The sequence below is a fragment of the Narcine bancroftii genome, chromosome 2, assembly GCF_036971445.1.
Source record: "Narcine bancroftii isolate sNarBan1 chromosome 2, sNarBan1.hap1, whole genome shotgun sequence".
NCBI classification, from domain to species: domain Eukaryota; kingdom Metazoa; phylum Chordata; class Chondrichthyes; order Torpediniformes; family Narcinidae; genus Narcine; species Narcine bancroftii.
In genome coordinates this window covers 59,709,004-59,726,304 of record NC_091470.1, presented here as the reverse complement: position 1 = coordinate 59,726,304, position 17,301 = coordinate 59,709,004, and the positions used below count along the sequence as shown (strand labels likewise).

General features: G+C 37.8%; 1 long non-coding RNA gene across 3 annotated transcripts in view; it reads left to right on the top strand.

The window, feature by feature from the left end:
- Nucleotides 1-16,922, top strand: part of LOC138753609 (uncharacterized) — a 118,514-nt gene extending 101,592 nt beyond the window's left edge. For all 3 annotated transcript variants that reach the window (XR_011351290.1, XR_011351291.1, XR_011351293.1), the window contains 3 exons: nt 8,542-8,634; nt 11,710-11,761; nt 16,588-16,922. This is a non-coding gene — a long non-coding RNA (uncharacterized lncRNA). The remainder of the gene's footprint in view (nt 1-8,541; nt 8,635-11,709; nt 11,762-16,587) is intronic.
- The last annotated feature ends 379 nt before the right edge of the window (nt 16,923-17,301 follow it).

The window sequence follows — 17,301 nt, the reverse complement described above, 5'->3', positions numbered from 1 at the left end:
CAATAAGAACTTGAAATAAAATAAAATATAATTTTATTCCCCTAAAGGTCCATTTGAAGTTTTCTCAGCCAATCTAGTCAAGGGAAAATAATCAATTATTCATCCTCTGACCTATTGCAGAATACATCAAGTCTGTAATGTATGAACAAAGCATTTTTCAGACTAATATTATTTGTAGGCCACAGATTCACCAAAGGTTTCCTACAATGTCAGGTCCATTATTTTTGAGAGATAATTAGCAGAACAGTTAAAGCGTAGAATGATTTCTCAGGAACAATAAATAAATACAAATTGCATGATGAAAAAATATGGTTATGTTTACATAATCACACTTATAATCCAACCTGTGTTTATGCAATCTTATTTTTTAATTTATTTAATTGTTAAATATCTATTGTTACCTTCAAAGGAGTGGGAACTGTCCTCAATTTCACCATCATTCCATCTCCAGCTGAAGCTGAAGCTGAAGTTTGCATATAATAAACATTCCTTTTCAATAGAGAATATAGTATTAATCATGAAAGAAAATTCCAACTATAATCTTGGTTCTAAAATGATTTCTGTTTAATCTACTGAAAATGAAAGAAATCTGAATCTCTATTTAAAGGCTAAGAATTTGTTTGTGGCAGTAGCCTTGATCTGGGGAATAAATCACAGAGGGATGTTAGTGACAGGGTTAGGAAGACACTTCGGGAAAATCACCCCAGCAGCGAACAAATTCTTCATCCTGGGCAACACCATTTTATTCAAACAAAACTTTATTCAAACAGCTGCTGCGGCCAGGGTACAACCGGGCGCTCCACTGGCTGAATGTTTGCTTCCATCTGCACCAAGTGTTGTGTATTGCTTCAGAAAACATTTACTTTTACAGTTTCAAACATTAAAAATAAATTATTTATTTTTAATCATTATTTATTTATTACCCTGAGGTTTTTTTTGCCATTCCTTGGGGTTGCTGGTTGCTTGAATTCCAGATAATGAGGATTTTACTATAGTTGGTGAGATAGGCAGAGAAATGACAAATAGAATTAAATAGAATAGAACAATACAGCACAGTGCAGGCCCTTTGGCCCTCGATGTTGTGCCAACCAGTATATCCCTTCCTATATAAAAAAAGTACTAAACACTCCCTACCCCATAACCTTCTATTTTTCCTCTCACCCATATGTCCATCTAAGAGTCTCTTAAATGCCCCCAATATTTCAGCTTCCACCAACCCCAGCAAGGCATTCCAGGAACCCACAACTCTCAGTGTAAAAACATTTACTTCTGATTCTTCCCTAAACTTCAATCCCTTAACTTTGTACTTATGTCCTCTGATGTTTGCTGATCCTGCCCTAAGAAGCAGGTGCTAGCTGTCCACCCTATCTATGCACTGCATAATCTTGTAGATCCTCTATCAAGTCTCCTCTCATCCTTCTATGCTCCAAAGTGAAAGGCCCCCAGCTCTTCTAACCTTGGCACATAAGATTGATTTCCCAACCCAGATCTCATCCTGGTAGATCTCCTCTGCCCTCTTTCCATAGCTTTCACATCATTCCTATAATGAGATGTCCAGAACTGAACACAATACTTTAAGAGTGGTCTTACTAAAGATTTGTAGAGTTGTAAAATCTTGAAAAATGTGAAATAATGCATTGTGGGAAGTATAGTAAGGTTAGAATATACACACTTAATGGTATGACCCTAAAAGTACCTTTACCTTGGTGCCTGTCAGGAATCCAAGGACCTCAGAAGATATTTGTATTGGTAGAAAAGGCTGGTTAAGAAGGCATATTGGATAGTTGCTTCTATTAGTTGGGACAGCATAAAAGCATCGAGGTTGTGCCACAACTCTATAATTTGGCCACCACTGGAGTACTGTGCAAAGTTCCATCCTTTCTATTAGGGGAAGGATATAATTGCACAGATATATCCAGAAGGTTGCCTTGGATGGAACATTTCAAATATGAGAAAGGACTTCAAACAGAGAAGATTGATGGAAAATATAATAGATTATATTAAATTCTGAGGAGCATGGGAAGGTTGTTAGTTAGACCACAGGAAGGCAGAGTTTAAGGTAAGAGTCAGACATCTTTGAGGACATGCTGGAAGCAGGTGCTCTCACAACATTTAAGGAATATTTGATGAGCACTTGAAACTCCCCCTTTAGATTTCTATTTAATATTTGTCTTTCTATTTATTCACACTTTGAGGCCACTTCTTTCAACTTGCATGTCTCAGAATTTCAAGTATTTTTAATATTGTACTTTTTATGTATCCAGATCTCAAACCTGTCTGTATCACCTGAACTATAACATCACATTTTTTGCACTGTTGGCCAACCAACTATGAATGTTAATTATTTCATTTTCTCTCATCCTTTTATATTCATTATCTTTTATTTTCTCATCATGGCATTCTAATTATACTTAATTTGTCTTAGTGTGTTTTACATAACTGGGAAGCTGTAACAGACGTAACATTGAAGCAGAGAATGTTACATTGTAATTATGTATTTGACAATAAATTCTCATTTGTTCATTTTCAAAGCCTATTTGTGAATACCTTTAATATTATGAAAACACAGTCAACCCCTGTGCATTCATGAGCAGATGTAATCTTTCTCACAGGATTCAATGCATCCTATAGAATGAATGGTAGAACTCCACAACAGTCCTCTAGGACTGAAATATTTCACTGAATGTAAGATACAAAACCACATGAATGATTCAATGTTAATTTTGCTAGGGTATAGCATCCAAAATAGGCAAAATGAATTTCCATCTCATTCAAAGGATATCATCTTATAGAATATCGTATTCCCTCTGTACAATATCAAATGAAATTATTCCTTCAAAACCTTCTGACACAAAGATGAAAGGGCTATCCACTAATCCATATTGATGCACAACAAATTATTCCAGTACCACTAAATGGCCAGAGGATGGCTGGTTGGCAAAATGGAATAAAATGCCAAGAGGAAAAAAGCTTTACAGTACAAGCTATTTTTGATGGCACTTTTTGATGAGTGTGTTACTCCATATTTAGTGCCTGAATATTATTGGTCAAGTAATAAGACAAATCTTTTTCTTTGGCTTGGCTTCGCGGACGAAGATTTATGGAGGGGGTAAAAAGTCCACGTCAGCTGCAGGCTCGTTTGTGGCTGACAAGTCCGATGCGGGACAGGCAGACACGATTGCAGCGGTTGCAGGGGAAAATTGGTTGGTTGGGGTTGGGTGTTGGGTTTTTCCTCCTTTGCCTTTTGTCAGTGAGGTAGGCTCTGCGGTCTTCTTCAAAGGAGGTTGCTGCCCGCCAAACTGTGAGGCGCCAAGATGCACGGTTTGAGGCGATATCAGCCCACTGGCGGTGGTCAATGTGGCAGGCACCAAGAGATTTCTTTAGGCAGTCCTTGTACCTTTTCTTTGGTGCACCTCTGTCACGGTGGCCAGTGGAGAGCTCGCCATATAACACGATCTTGGGAAGGCGATGGTCCTCCATTCTGGAGACGTGACCCACCCAGCGCAGCTGGATCTTCAGCAGCGTGGACTCGATGCTGTCGACCTCTGCCATCTCGAGTACTTCGACGTTAGGGATGTAAGCGCTCCAATGGATGTTGAAGATGGAGCGGAGACAACGCTGGTGGAAGCGTTCTAGGAGCCGTAGGTGGTGCCGGTAGAGGACCCATGATTCAGAGCCGAACAGGAGTGTGGGTATGACAACGGCTCTGTATACGCTTATCTTTGTGAGGTTTTTCAGTTGGTTGTTTTTCCAGACTCTTTTGTGTAGTCTTCCAAAGGCACTATTTGCCTTGATGAGTCTGTTGTCTATCTCATTGTCGATCCTTGCATCTGATGAAATGGTGCAGCTGAGATAGGTAAACTGGTTGACCGTTTTGAGTTTTGTGTGCCCGATGGAGATGTGGGGGGGGCTGGTAGTCATGGTGGGGAGCTGGCTGATGGAGGACCTCAGTTTTCTTCAGGCTGACTTCCAGGCCAAACATTTTGGCAGTTTCCGCAAAGCAGGACGTCAAGCGCTGAAGAGCTGGCTCTGAATGGGACAAATAGACAATTTGACAAATAAGACAAATAGATGAACGATAAATAACTCCCTGTTATCTTAGATGAGTGGGAAAATTTTACCCTCCTTACAGAGATCAAAAATCATGCATTATTCAAAACATTAGATATTGTTTGTAATTTCCATGTACTGTCCATGTTAATTGGGATGATAAAATAAAATTTAAATAAATTAATGCAAACAAAATGTTCCCCAAACTATAGCTTGTAGTTAAATGTTTCTGAGATGAAAAATATTTACTTCAATAAGACAGAAACACCATGCAGTAAATAAGATCAAACACTCTGCTCTTTAAATATTGGTTTAGTCAAAAGTCAATGTTTACCCAGGACAATGTTAAATTGACGGCATGTTAGAACTAACTACAACTTGCATTCAAACTGGCCTTAGCTTTTCAAATCTATTTATGGAAATTTAGTCTTGGTACAAAGCTGAAACTGCTTTGGATAATACTCAAATGGTGGCAATCAGGTATGAATGAACTCACAAATTCGATGTTCAAAGGTGTCCTGATATTTGGTTAATCTTTTATCTAAGCCACATCTAAAGCCTCAGTTTAGGGGGTTTCATTTCACCCAGTAGTGATGGTGTGGCATATTTGCAGTCATAATCATTTTAATACATTTATGAATTTATCTATTGCACCAAAATGATGACATTTTTTCTAATCATGACAAGTCATGAGAGAAAATATTTTGATTTGAAATCATACTTAAAAATACTCATGAGTGATGATTCTCTGATTGATCTGACTTGGCTGGATGGCAGAAAAGTAACTGGTCTCAATTATTATTGCTTCCTCACCCAGGTCTGAATTTTCAATCCCCAGATCAGTGTGGTTCTCTGTTAGTTTTCCTTTCTCCAAATTTCTCCTGCAGAGTTGTGGGTGGGTGGAAGTTGGAACTGAGAGCCCTTGGTGCATCTTCTATTCATCAGTTCCTCTTATTAATGTCAAGAGTCGACCGCAAGTCTAAGCCAGTATCCATAGTATCCTGGTGAAGGTAAAGCAGCAAAAGTGTTTGGACTCTTGAATTAGAACCAAACATATTATTTCTGGAGTCATTCTCAAATCTTCTTGTAGTAAAGATATTTTAATGCTGTTGCAATGTTCACATTGTAACATTGACTCAGAAAAGAGAAATCTCATTGCACAAACAACCTCTTGTACATGAATGAATTTTTTTTTACAATTTGAAAAAAACATTTTTATTTTCCATATTTTATATTTAAGGTAACAGACAATTTAATTATATGTAAAGACCGTCAAAAGTCAACATTATTTAGTTAATCTGGAAGACAGTGTTTCCCTTAGATATTATGGGAAAAGAAATTGGACATTAGTGAAAAAAGCGAGATTGAGATGTGGATATGCAATAAACTTGCATCTCTTTAATAAGTGCACATCAAATGCAGTTCTTGCTTCATTATCATGGTTGTTCTGCCCAGCTAACACTGTTTATTGCCTTGGCATTTACTCAGCTTTTGTTCTTTACTGGATAATCAAGGTAGCAATGAGGCCTGAGGCAAATTATTCCTGCAGAACCTAAAATGATTTTATTTTCCTTTCATCGATTAATGGCAACTTTTTTTCCACTTATCTGATGACTGAGACTCAGCATGTTTGCAAAAGAATATCAGAATCTGAAACTGGCCATCACTACATAAATCTGTTATTTTAATCAATCCAAATAAGTATCCATTCTTTTGTTAAGTTTAAAAAAAAATTTCAGAAAGGTTGTTGTCTGCTGTCAGAAAAAAATATGCTTGGATACAAAAACATAAATTGGATTGGTACCAAATGACAGCTTCAAAGTCTCACACTACAGTTATTAACTTGTCCAAACTAATCAAAGTACCCCCCCCCCTCCAATCAAAGAAGGCATTTGCACATAAAAAGGTTTTTGATCCTCTCTTTTTAAAATATTATGCTTACAAAGTCTGTTCTTGATGGATTCTTTATTGATTTATATCAGAACAATTGCTGAAATGTATCTCTGCTGTGGAGAGAGTCTTTATAGGAACACTAATAAAGTGCCAGCAGGAAAAGATGAGATTCAAAGCCCATGTTTAATAGGAAGCAACAAAATAATTATATCTAGTATTGTATATTAAAAATGTAATTTACATTTCAAAATCTCCTATCTTAAAAAGTAATCAGTACCTAAAGTGATTTGTTAAATGTAGAATAACAAATATACTTTCGTAACAAATTTAAGTTTATCACATTCACAATAGCAAAGTTCTTAAGTCAGTAATGTGGCAGTTAACTGATTTAGACATTTGAGTTCTATAGTATTATCATTAACTGATAAAGTACTTGTTTATCTTCCATTACAATTTGTTCAGTTTTAAGCCATTAAGAAGAGGAGCATAATTGCTTCAAGCCTGGACCACTGCAGAAATCACTTCCTTGTTGACAGAAATGTTTCTCCTCAACCTAAATGTCACAGATTTCTGATTTGTGCAGATCTGTTATGGACTCATCAGTTGATTTACTGCACCTGTCACCTGTGTGCTGGCATACTACTCAGGAGCAATCATTTAATGGTTCACAAATCATGCCCATTAAGCCCAGCTAACAGGAGCTGAGGGTTCTAATTTACTCTGCCTTTCACAGCAGGAAATTGGGAGGCTGGAGCCTGTGGATAAAGAAGCAGGTCTTGGCTTTGATTGTTGATTGTGATGGTAAATGTATGGATGATTAGAACAGATTTTCATTTTATTGATTTCCTGCCAAAATACAGCATGTTATAATGCATAAGGGGGTCGTTTGCCAGCAATGTTAAAGTGACAGTTGTGTACTTGTTCCAGCCCAAGATGATACTTGGAACATTATAAAATGACAAACATTGAAAATACTAACAATATTTTGGAAGAGTGCATAGAAGTATAATAAATCTGTGTTTTGTTAGGTTGATTAATTCTATAGTTGCAGTTATATTTTAATACTGATTACTTAATTAGAAAGACCTCTTACTGCTATTATACAGCTCCATGTAGGCAGGCTTCCACACATAAATGCACCCAGCGTATGAAGCAGATATCCTTATTCCAAAACATTCTGTAAAATGGCTGCATCCTTTGCTGGATAGTCCAATGAACATATGAATACCTTTCAATTCACCTGAACCGATACTGTAGCTTAACTTTGTATGATGTCAAATACAAGCAATAAGGCTCAGCTGCCTAGTAGGATACACTTTTCTTACATACTGGAAGCAGATAGGGACTTGAACTGCAATGTCACAGTCACTTACTTGCAACCGATGTTTTCTTCATTCAACAGTGATTGCATTTTTAACAATATCAATTGATATTATGGAGTTTAAATAATTTATGAATTTTATATCAAATTTTCAGTTTGTGCTGAAGATTATCTACAATGGATGCTGCAAAAGAACAAACTGTGTTGGTAAAAGTCTTTGAAGCAGAAATATTGTGGAATAGCGTTCTGTTAAGAAATTCTCAAACTCCTGAGATTTTTAAAACTTTAGTATATTCTCTATTCTTTTTTAAAAATGGTTAAATCTGGATGGAAACAAACAATAATAAGAGGTGCTCTATCGGTTTGACCACTGCTTCAGTTTGACTCACAATTACAGAATTATATGGACTACAATCATTAGACCTCTAAACTATTCACATACCTCTTATGTGATGATTGGATTTCCCTTTTGAATGAAATGCTTTTATTTGCAAATCCTTTAAACTTTCCTTGATATTAAGGTATTGTCACACATGATGAATTATTGTAAGCATGTCACCACATAGTGGAAGTCAAGTATAATTGAATGATACTCAGTCAGAATTAGATTTGGCATGATATTCTAAAAAAAAGGCTCAATTCAGAGTTTCCACTTGCTTCTGCTAAACTTGTCACTTGTAGGTGCTAGAGTGCTTGTTGTGTTAGTTTAATTAGTCAACAAATTGTTTGCCACTTGATTGCATGGTTGATCACATTCTGGATGGAGATATTAACGAGTGAGAAGAGTCTCTTATGCAGGGAACTAAAAAGATAAAGCTCTTCTATATTGCTTCCTTTGGCACTGCAAATGTTTATTAGATCATGTGCCCAGCATGCCAAAAAATGGCAGGCAAGAAAAAATTTGCAGACTTGCACTCATCTGAGTCTAAAAGGGTCACTAAGCAATTGGTGTGTAAGGAGTGTAAATAAGATAAGTGTTTGCTCCTACGATGCCTTAGAAATTCATTATTTGCTACAGTTGCTCCAGATATCCCTTTGAGCTATTTCACTTAAGTAGAATTTATGGCAAGACAGAGTGGTTCTTGAAAGTACTATAGCAACTGGAGTTGAACACTTATTCTACTGGCTCATAGATAGATAAGAATAGACTGCAAATTGCTTGTATTTGTAATCCAAATAAAAAGATGCAGGAAAAATGCTTAACTATTCTTTGAAATAGATGGGTTTGCTTCAACATAAATGCCATAGTTAATTTACTGTCACTTTCTGTTTTGCAGGAACAAATTACTATGTTAATATAACTCTGTAAAGCTGATGAATAAGAATCATCGAGTCAGACATCACAAAAGGACTTTTCTATTCATGTTTTGGTAAGACTTAACAACAAAAGGGAGTGGGTCCTTTTTATGTTATCGTTTTTTTTTTCAAAAGTATCTGCGAATGAGCTCACTGTGTTATTGCTAAGACATGGATTTTGTTTTTGGCATTCTTCTCCTAAATTAGATGAAAGACCTTTGTGAATTCTACTTTTAAGAATTCTTACTGTATTTTCAACTAGTCTTTCTCCAAATTTCAAATGTGCATTGTCCAATTTACAATTTCTTGAATACATATAGAAAAACAACATTTAATTAAGGTTACCCATGAGAGTATGCATCCATTCATAGGGATTTTAGGGAAGGAAGTTGGATATTGGTAGGGTTTTCATTAGGAAAATGTTGGCTGCCGTGTGGATTTTTTGTACACGAGGCTGACTTTTTAAGAATGTATATTGTACCTCAAGTTTATTAGTTGCAAACTAGGTACATCAATTTTGTTGACAGTTTGTGACTAAAATGTATTTTGCTTTTTTAAAAAAGCAGTGATCCATGATCAATGATAGAGGATTACTCTCAAGAATTTCCTTAAATTTGACTTCCATTGAAAACATCTGAAGCTTTGCAAAGCGGCCTTTAAATCAACTCATTCTGTAATAAATTCTCCATTTTCTTTTCTTTTTGAGAGTTGGCAATGGAGAAAAAATAAGCTGTCACTCGTTTTCCTTCTGCAGTTTGATAGCCAGACGCTGCCAGTTGTTGCTAGGGTAGTCATGCTGTTAAATTAGGTCTAATGAACAAGTAATTGCTTCATATATAGTGAACAGTTTCAAAGAAAATAAGGATTCTAATTGATTTGCAATTTGTTTGGCACATTGCATTGTCTAGTATACTATTGATTAGTCTTCTGTATTTCACACTGCATGTGTTTCCCTTTATTAAGGGAATAACAGGTTACTGATTACTTTCCTCCTGGGTTTAATGTAGCGGTTAATGTCTACTTTGTTCCTGTGTCATGTTGCAGGGCAGGCACAGATAATATGCAAGTGGGTGGCCCTTGCTATAGTAAAGTTCCCCACTGGTGTGAGCTGTGTATTCCATAGCATGTTGAAAGGAAGATCACTAAAAAGGGTTAGAATAGCAAGAGTCATAGCTTATGGCCTGTGCAAGACCAGCACAGGACTGCAAACTTAGCTTTTCACTTACGGTGTCAGTACAAGATGGCATTAGCCAGCATATTTTTTTAAAGATTGTATAATTTGTTGACATACATTGCAGGAAACACCAGAAGAAAATGTGGCACTAACTGGTTAATTACATTTACAAATATTCTTAAAAAGTTAAACTTATAGCAATGCTTAATAATTGTAATTTCAATGAGACATTATGAAATTAGATATTCAAATAAACAATGTTGAAAAATATTTTTCAACTGTTGAATGCATGAAATTATTACTTCATATTTCAAGTGCAGGAAATATCTGAATGAAAATAATTGTGCAGAACAATTATTCCCAAAATAAAATGATTATATGAAGTAAACTGCAGTCTGCGAACACTGAATTGCACGTTAGCTAATTGTTAATTTTAGCAAATGCTACAGCTAATTACTGTGGCACACACTGACTATTAAGCATGATGCCCCACCACCTGCTTTTTCTTATGAGCAGATTTCTTCATTGCTGGCAGCAGTGCAAGTGCCACAATTATTGACTATCAGTGGGGCAATTTTTCTGCTATTCTTTTGTGTGAAGTGAATAAAACATAATGGCATATTTTATAAGAGGGAAAATATGCATTTGCCACTGACAGGAGGTTCATATTTGAGGGATGCGAAGTGAAATTATCCTTAGGAGTGTTGATTCAAAGCAAAGTAGGGCAAATTTAACACTTTTCTTTCATTTTAGGAATATAGTAGTCAACTGCAGTTGACCAACATACTAAGATTTATCATCTGAGAACTAGGAAAATAAACTCTCCAAGTAAAATTAATTTGAAATATATTTAATATAAAATATTACAACAGCAACAAAGGAAACATATTATTGAGGGCATCAAATCTCGTTGGCTTGCTTGTATTCAAAAATATGACCAGAAAACAATCCTCAACAATTTAAATTCTGAAGTACTCAACAGCCATCAAACACAAAAATGTGGAAAAACAGATTGAATTATACTGACAGTGAAAATCCAAAGGCATGTCAAAGTTAAAGATTTTACATCTAAATTCAGAATAAGAAAAGTAAAGGAATTGTTTTGCATATTTCAGTGGATTTAATCAGTTTAATTGACCAGAAAAAATCCAATAAGTCTACTCACGGGCATGTAATACACACCAGTCATTGCATTCATACATAAACCTAGAGCAGTGCAAGAGGTTTAGATTCCTGATTTGTAAGTGTTCCTTGCTTTGAAGAGTTAGCTACAGAAATGATATGATAGTTAGGCCACTCCTTGTCAGTTGCCTTGAAGCATAATGAGACTTTTTAAAAAAAATGCAGTATTAGATAATGAAAGTTTATTCTTGGGTACACATCCACTATTTGCCAAATCTATAGTTTGTTGACTTAAATTAATTCCAATGATGAGAATGGAATGAACAGCCTCAAAAATATGAGTAAAACATTCAATCCAAAATACTATACATGTATTAAAAATAATATGCATAGTATTTATTTTTCTTTGGCTTGGCTTCGCGGACGAAGATTTATGGAGGGGTATATCAGCCTGCAGCTGACGTGGACATTACCCCTCCATAAATCTTTGTCCGCAAAGCCAAGCCAAAGAAGATATGTATAATCAGATGATAATAAATTTGAACTTTATAGAATCGGGAAATGTAATTGGAGTTGCTTTCTTTCAAACACACAATCCAGAACCTTCTATCTCAAACTCTGTTGTGGTAATACTAGACCACAAATAATTTTTGGAATAATCCATAAAAGGGTGACAACATTAATAGAACAATTATGTCAAAGGATAAATATTACAAATAATGTATATGCTATATTCTCCTGTTGTAATAATAAAAGGAAATTCAATAAAATTCAATAATTAGCCAGTCTCTACGAGCATCACTAATTATTCGTTACTGACATAAGCAGACCTTGTTCTCCCTGTTTATTCCAGACCAGTGAAAACTTTCTCTACAACAATTCTCTCCCAGTTTACAGGATTCAAGGTATTTTATGTCATTCCTTCACAGTTTGAAAATAGTTACCTTTTCACTTTTGAAGATCAGATCACCTTGAAACTCTCATATAAAGTTTCTCTTCATACAGTCTGCATCATTCACTTCAGGTACTGCTTGCAACCACTTTGTCTAGTAGCCACCTCAATTTTCTGAGTTAATATTTAAGAGACCAAATGTGTATCACCACATCTATTGTCTCAAACTCAATATACTCTGCATTTGTTGTGTTAAGATGGGCTTCACCAGACACATTGACTTTCATCTTTGGCCTCAGGTGGTGCCAGAAGGAAGAATGGTGGCTAATGTAATGCCATTATTTCAAGAGGGCAGCAAAGACAAACCAGGCAACTACAGGCCATTGAGCTTGATATCAGTGGTTGGAAGGTTGTTGGAGGAGATTCTGAAGGACCAGTTCAACCAGCATGTGGTTAATGAGGGACTGATTGGAGAGATTATGTCTTATGAACCTGATAAGAGTTTTTTTTTGGAAGATGTGATAGAGGATTGATGGACAGGGCATTGCATGTACTTTAATAAAACCTTTGACAAGATCCTGCATGGTAGGTTAGTCTGAAAAGTTAGATCACATGGGATCCAAGGTGAGCTAGCCTATTGGAATTAAAATTAGCTTAAAGGAGGTAGATTGTAGTTGAAAAAGGATTTTTTTTTCTGATTGGAAGCCAGTGACCAGTGGTGTGCTACAGGGGTCCATTCTGGGCCTGCTGCTGCTTCTCATCTATACAGGGTATTAATAATTTGGATGGCAATGTAGTTAACTTGATCATAAGTTTGTTGATGACACCAAACTTAGTGATGCAGTGGATAGTGAGGAAGGGTGAACAGGATCTAGATCTGGATCTAGAGGGTCAGGGAGTGGCAAACATAAAATAACTCGGACAAGTGTGAGATTTTACACTATGGTAAATCAAACCAGGGCAGGACCTACATGGTGATTTGTAGGGCAATTGAGTGTTTGAATAGATAGGGGTAATGGTGCATAGTTCCTTGAAAATGGTAACTCTGATGGACAAGGTGGTGCAGATAGAACTTGGTCTGCTTCCCTTATTGGGCAGACTGTAGAGTACAAAAGTTGGAATCTCATGATTCTGCTGTAAAATGTGTTGGTGAGACCATGCTTAGTGTACTGTGTGCAGTTCTGGTTGCCCAGCGAAAGGAAAGACATGAATACAATGGAAAGGGTGCAGAGGAAGTTCATTAGGAGTCTTTTTTCCCCCCATCTTGAACAAAGATGTCTGAGGGAGGATTTTAGAGGTTTATAAAATGAGGAATGTCGAAATAGTGAATGCTCATAGTCTTAATCCCAGGATAGATGATTCTAGATGTAGGTTTAAGCTGAGAGAGGAAACATTTAAGAAGGACTTAAGAGGAAGCTTTTTCACACAGAGGGAGATCCATATCTGGAATGATTACCACAAGAAACTATAGGTGAGCACAACAATAACATGCAAAAGACTTTTGGAGAGATTTATGGATAGGAAGAACTTGGAAGGATCTGGACAAAATGAAGGCAAATGGGACTAGCTCAGATACCAATTTGGTCAGCATAGATAGGTTCGGCCAAAGGGCCCATTCTATCAAAGTTCAAATTTATTGGCGGAATCTCAGGGTTGTATGTGATCTCATGTATGTATTCTGATAATAAATTTGAACTTTGAACTTTTTGGCTTGTAGGGTATTGGGTGTGTCCATTACTTTTTGCAAGGCCTTCCTCATACCGTGATATAGTCAGTCAGCACACCTTCCACTATGCCACTGTAGAAGTTTGCTAAGGTTTCAGATTTTATACTGTACCTCCACAAACTCCTGAAGAAGTAAAGGTGCTGGTGTGGCGGCACACATCCTCATGGCGAACCGGCCCCACTTGTATCGCCACGTGGTGGGGCAGCCATGGGGAAATGGCATCGTCAGAGGTTTCTCTCTGACTCCAGCATCCCTTCCAGTGCGCACCTTGGGCAGTCACAATGCACCAGGTGACTGAGCTCATGCTGCCCTTAAAGGGATGTGCTGAATATGAATAAAAACAGTCGTTAACAACCCTCGGTGTGTTGGTTGAGTTGCCACACTGGCATGCTTTCTTCCCAATGGTGTTGGGTCTAGAAAAGTCCTTCAATTGACTCCCAGGCAGGTCCAGTGCCAGACTATTTTGCACCCTAGGCAAGGTCAACTACTTGCACCCCCCAAAAAAATTTGCCAACTTTAATTTTCAAAAATGTTTTGTTGAAAAAAATGAAAAGCACAAAACCTCTTTAAAGTATGAATATTTTGTGTCATAGTATCCCCCCTTGACTCTCTTTACAATATCAATATCCCTTACCATGGCAAAGATTATTGATATTGTAAATAGTCCCCCTCTTTGCCTCAAGTGTTGGGAGTAGATGCCCTCAACATCATAGGCCCACCTGCCCCCCTCTGTTCTGGCCTCTTCCCCAACCCCTCTGTTCTGGCATCTCACCCCTCCCCCTCCTCTGTTGTGGCCTCCAACCCCCCCTTCCTCCGTTTTGGCCTCCCCCCCCCCCCTGTTCTGGCCTCCTTTCCCCCCCTCACCCTGCTCTTTTCTGGCCTCCTTTCCCTCCTCCCCACCCCACCATCCTGCTCTGTTCTGGCCTCCTCCCCTACCCCCATCTCCTTTCTCTGTCCTTGACTACTTTCAAAGCCTGCCACTGTCACACAGTACTCCACTCGAATGTAACTTAAGCACTGCAGTCGCTTCCATTCGCACCAGAACTACGTACCTGTGCATAGCTGTGCTAATATCTTCCCTTTTCTCCCCCACCCTCCTCCCCAGGTCTACAGGCCCACCGCGCTTGCACCTGCCAGCCCTGGTACTCAAATCCACCGCACATGTGTAGAAGCATAAAGATGGCTGCACCCAGCCAGCCAACAGACTGCGGAACTTTTCAAATTTCTCCCCTACACACAGGATGTCTGGCCATTCTGACTGTGCCCCTCTGAGGTCTGCACACCAGGTGGCTGCCTAGTTTGCCTAGTGGTAGCTCTAGCCCAAATCCCAGGAAATTAAATTTGCTCACCCTCTCCATCTCTAAAACCCCAGTGATCATTGGATTGTACATCTCTGGTTTTCCCTTCCTAAAGTCCACAATCAGTTCCTTGGTTTTGGTGACATTGAATTGTTAGTACACCATTCGGGCAAGTTTATGTTTCCCTCTGTATGCAGACTCATCACCTCTTTTTAGACAGCCCCCTACTATGGTATCATAGCAAATTTTTTAATGGTGTTGTCCTGGACAATATCGAACCTTTGTGGCTGAAGTGATTGCTTGCTTTGAATCAGTCTTCACTATATTTTCATATTGTACCTTTAACTTTTCCACTTATTTTCCAAGAATGACACCTTTCTATCACAATAAAACCCATATTATATCTCTTTAGATTCATTCGATTCAGTGCCTTTTGACAGAACTTCCCAGTCGGTTTCATGTTTCCATTTCTAGCATTTTGTACTTTTATTTCACGTGCTACAAGTAGACATTCTCAAACCTTCTTTCTCTAAAAATGCTGAAGAAACTCAGCAAGTCAAACAGTGTACCTTGTATAGCAAAAAAAAAGATACAGAACCAATTTTTTCAGGCTTGAACCCTTCATTAAGGAATGAATAAAATGTGGGAAGGTGCCCAAACAAAATGATGGTGGGGGAGAGGAAGAGTGAGGTGCACAGTCCCAGAGGCAGGAGGTAATAAGTGGATAAGAGAGGGAGTGCACGCCAGTATACATGAGAGAGGCGATGGCTCTGAATGGAGAAGGAAAGGGGTGGAGAGCTGGAGGAAAGACAAAGAGAGGAAGAACAGGGAGTAGGCTAAGGGAACCAGAGAAGTCAATGTTAATATGATCTGCAATGTACGGGTAGTCTTGGTTTGACAGTACACAAAGGCCATGCACAGTCATGTCAGCATGGGAGTGGGGCACAGAATTGAAATGGTTGGCCACTGGGAGATCCCTGTAACTGATGCAGATAGAGTGAAGGTGCTCAGTGAAGTGATCTCCTGGTTGGTGTCCAGTCTTTTTTAGAGCAGGCCACAACAGAAGTGCCCAATGCAGTAGATGACTCCTGCGGATATAAAGTGAAGCGTTGGTTCACTTGGAAGGACTGTTTGGGACCCTGAATGATGGTGAGGCAGGAAGTGTGGGCTCAAGTGTGGCACTTCCTGCAGTCACAGTGGAAGATACAAAAAGGTTGATTAATAGGAAGGGATGAATGGACGAGGGAGTCTGCGGAAGGCAGAGAGGGAAGGAGTGTCTCCAAACATAGTTGTTGCACTGCCAAGCCTGTGGATAGTGTAAGGTAAAACATCATGAGATGGGAATGTGTAAGGAGTTACCCTGGGCAGGGCTGTAACAAGATGTGAATGCATCCTTGTACTTACAAGATAAGAGAGACATTGATGGATTGAGCGGCAGGAAGCTAGCAGGGAAAGGATAGCAACAGTTTTAGTCATTGGACAAGTAATGATATGATGATGTTCTAAGCACGTATCCAAGGGTATAAAAAATCACCATTTTGCTGATAACGGCAGAATGCATTCTCCGACTAACATTGTTAGTCGCAAGTGTTACAATCCGGTAATAAAGAACAAAGAACCCTGATTTCGACTCAGTCTGGTGTTTGTCTCACTCATTCATGAACAAAGCAGACCTAACAATAGTTAAGTGATAGGATCCTTGGGGGTTGATAGCATTTAAGGAACTATTAAGTATATCCATTTTAAATTATTATAGTTTCATGTTTTCTTGCTTTCCATTTTATTCTAATATCCTTTCTAAATTATTTTCCACAGATTGATCCAACTTATGGTGCATATTGTCCAATCAACTCTCAGAACTGACAGAAGGATCAGGGGAGCTGTTTGAAATAAAAGCTACTGCCAGAATGTATGTCGTGGAAATAACCAGGGAATACAAGATGCATCAATACATCTAGGGCAGTTGTTTTTATATCACAAGTGCAACTAAATCTGGAGGTTATGTAAATGAAGTAAATGATTGCAGGATATGTGGATTATTATTCCCTTTAACTTCAATATTGTTAAAATTGCAGTGCAAATTGAATTTCAACCTAATTTTTTATTGTGATAAATTTATACTGTCCATAGGATAAAAATTACTTCATGAAAACACAGAATTTTCAAAATTGTGTCTTGAACAACTGCCGAAATAGCATTAACCTTTTAGATAACTCTAACTGAAAACTCAGCTGCCAGGTTTTTCTATGTAGTCAGCATGTGAACAATAATTTAGGCAGAACATTAAAATTAGAATGGGCAAAAATAACATACAACATACAGACTGTAGACACACTATTATATTGAGTGATAAATAGGGACAATTAAAATGTTTAAATTCAAATGTTTCCTTCATTATTTTTCTCTTTGATCCCCCCGCACATTGTTCCTAAATTTTAAAATTTCATCTTCTTTCTAGTTATTTAATCTATCCATCCAATGAATAATTTTCCTCTGCGGGAAAAAATCAATTTTCCCCCCTCAGTTTTG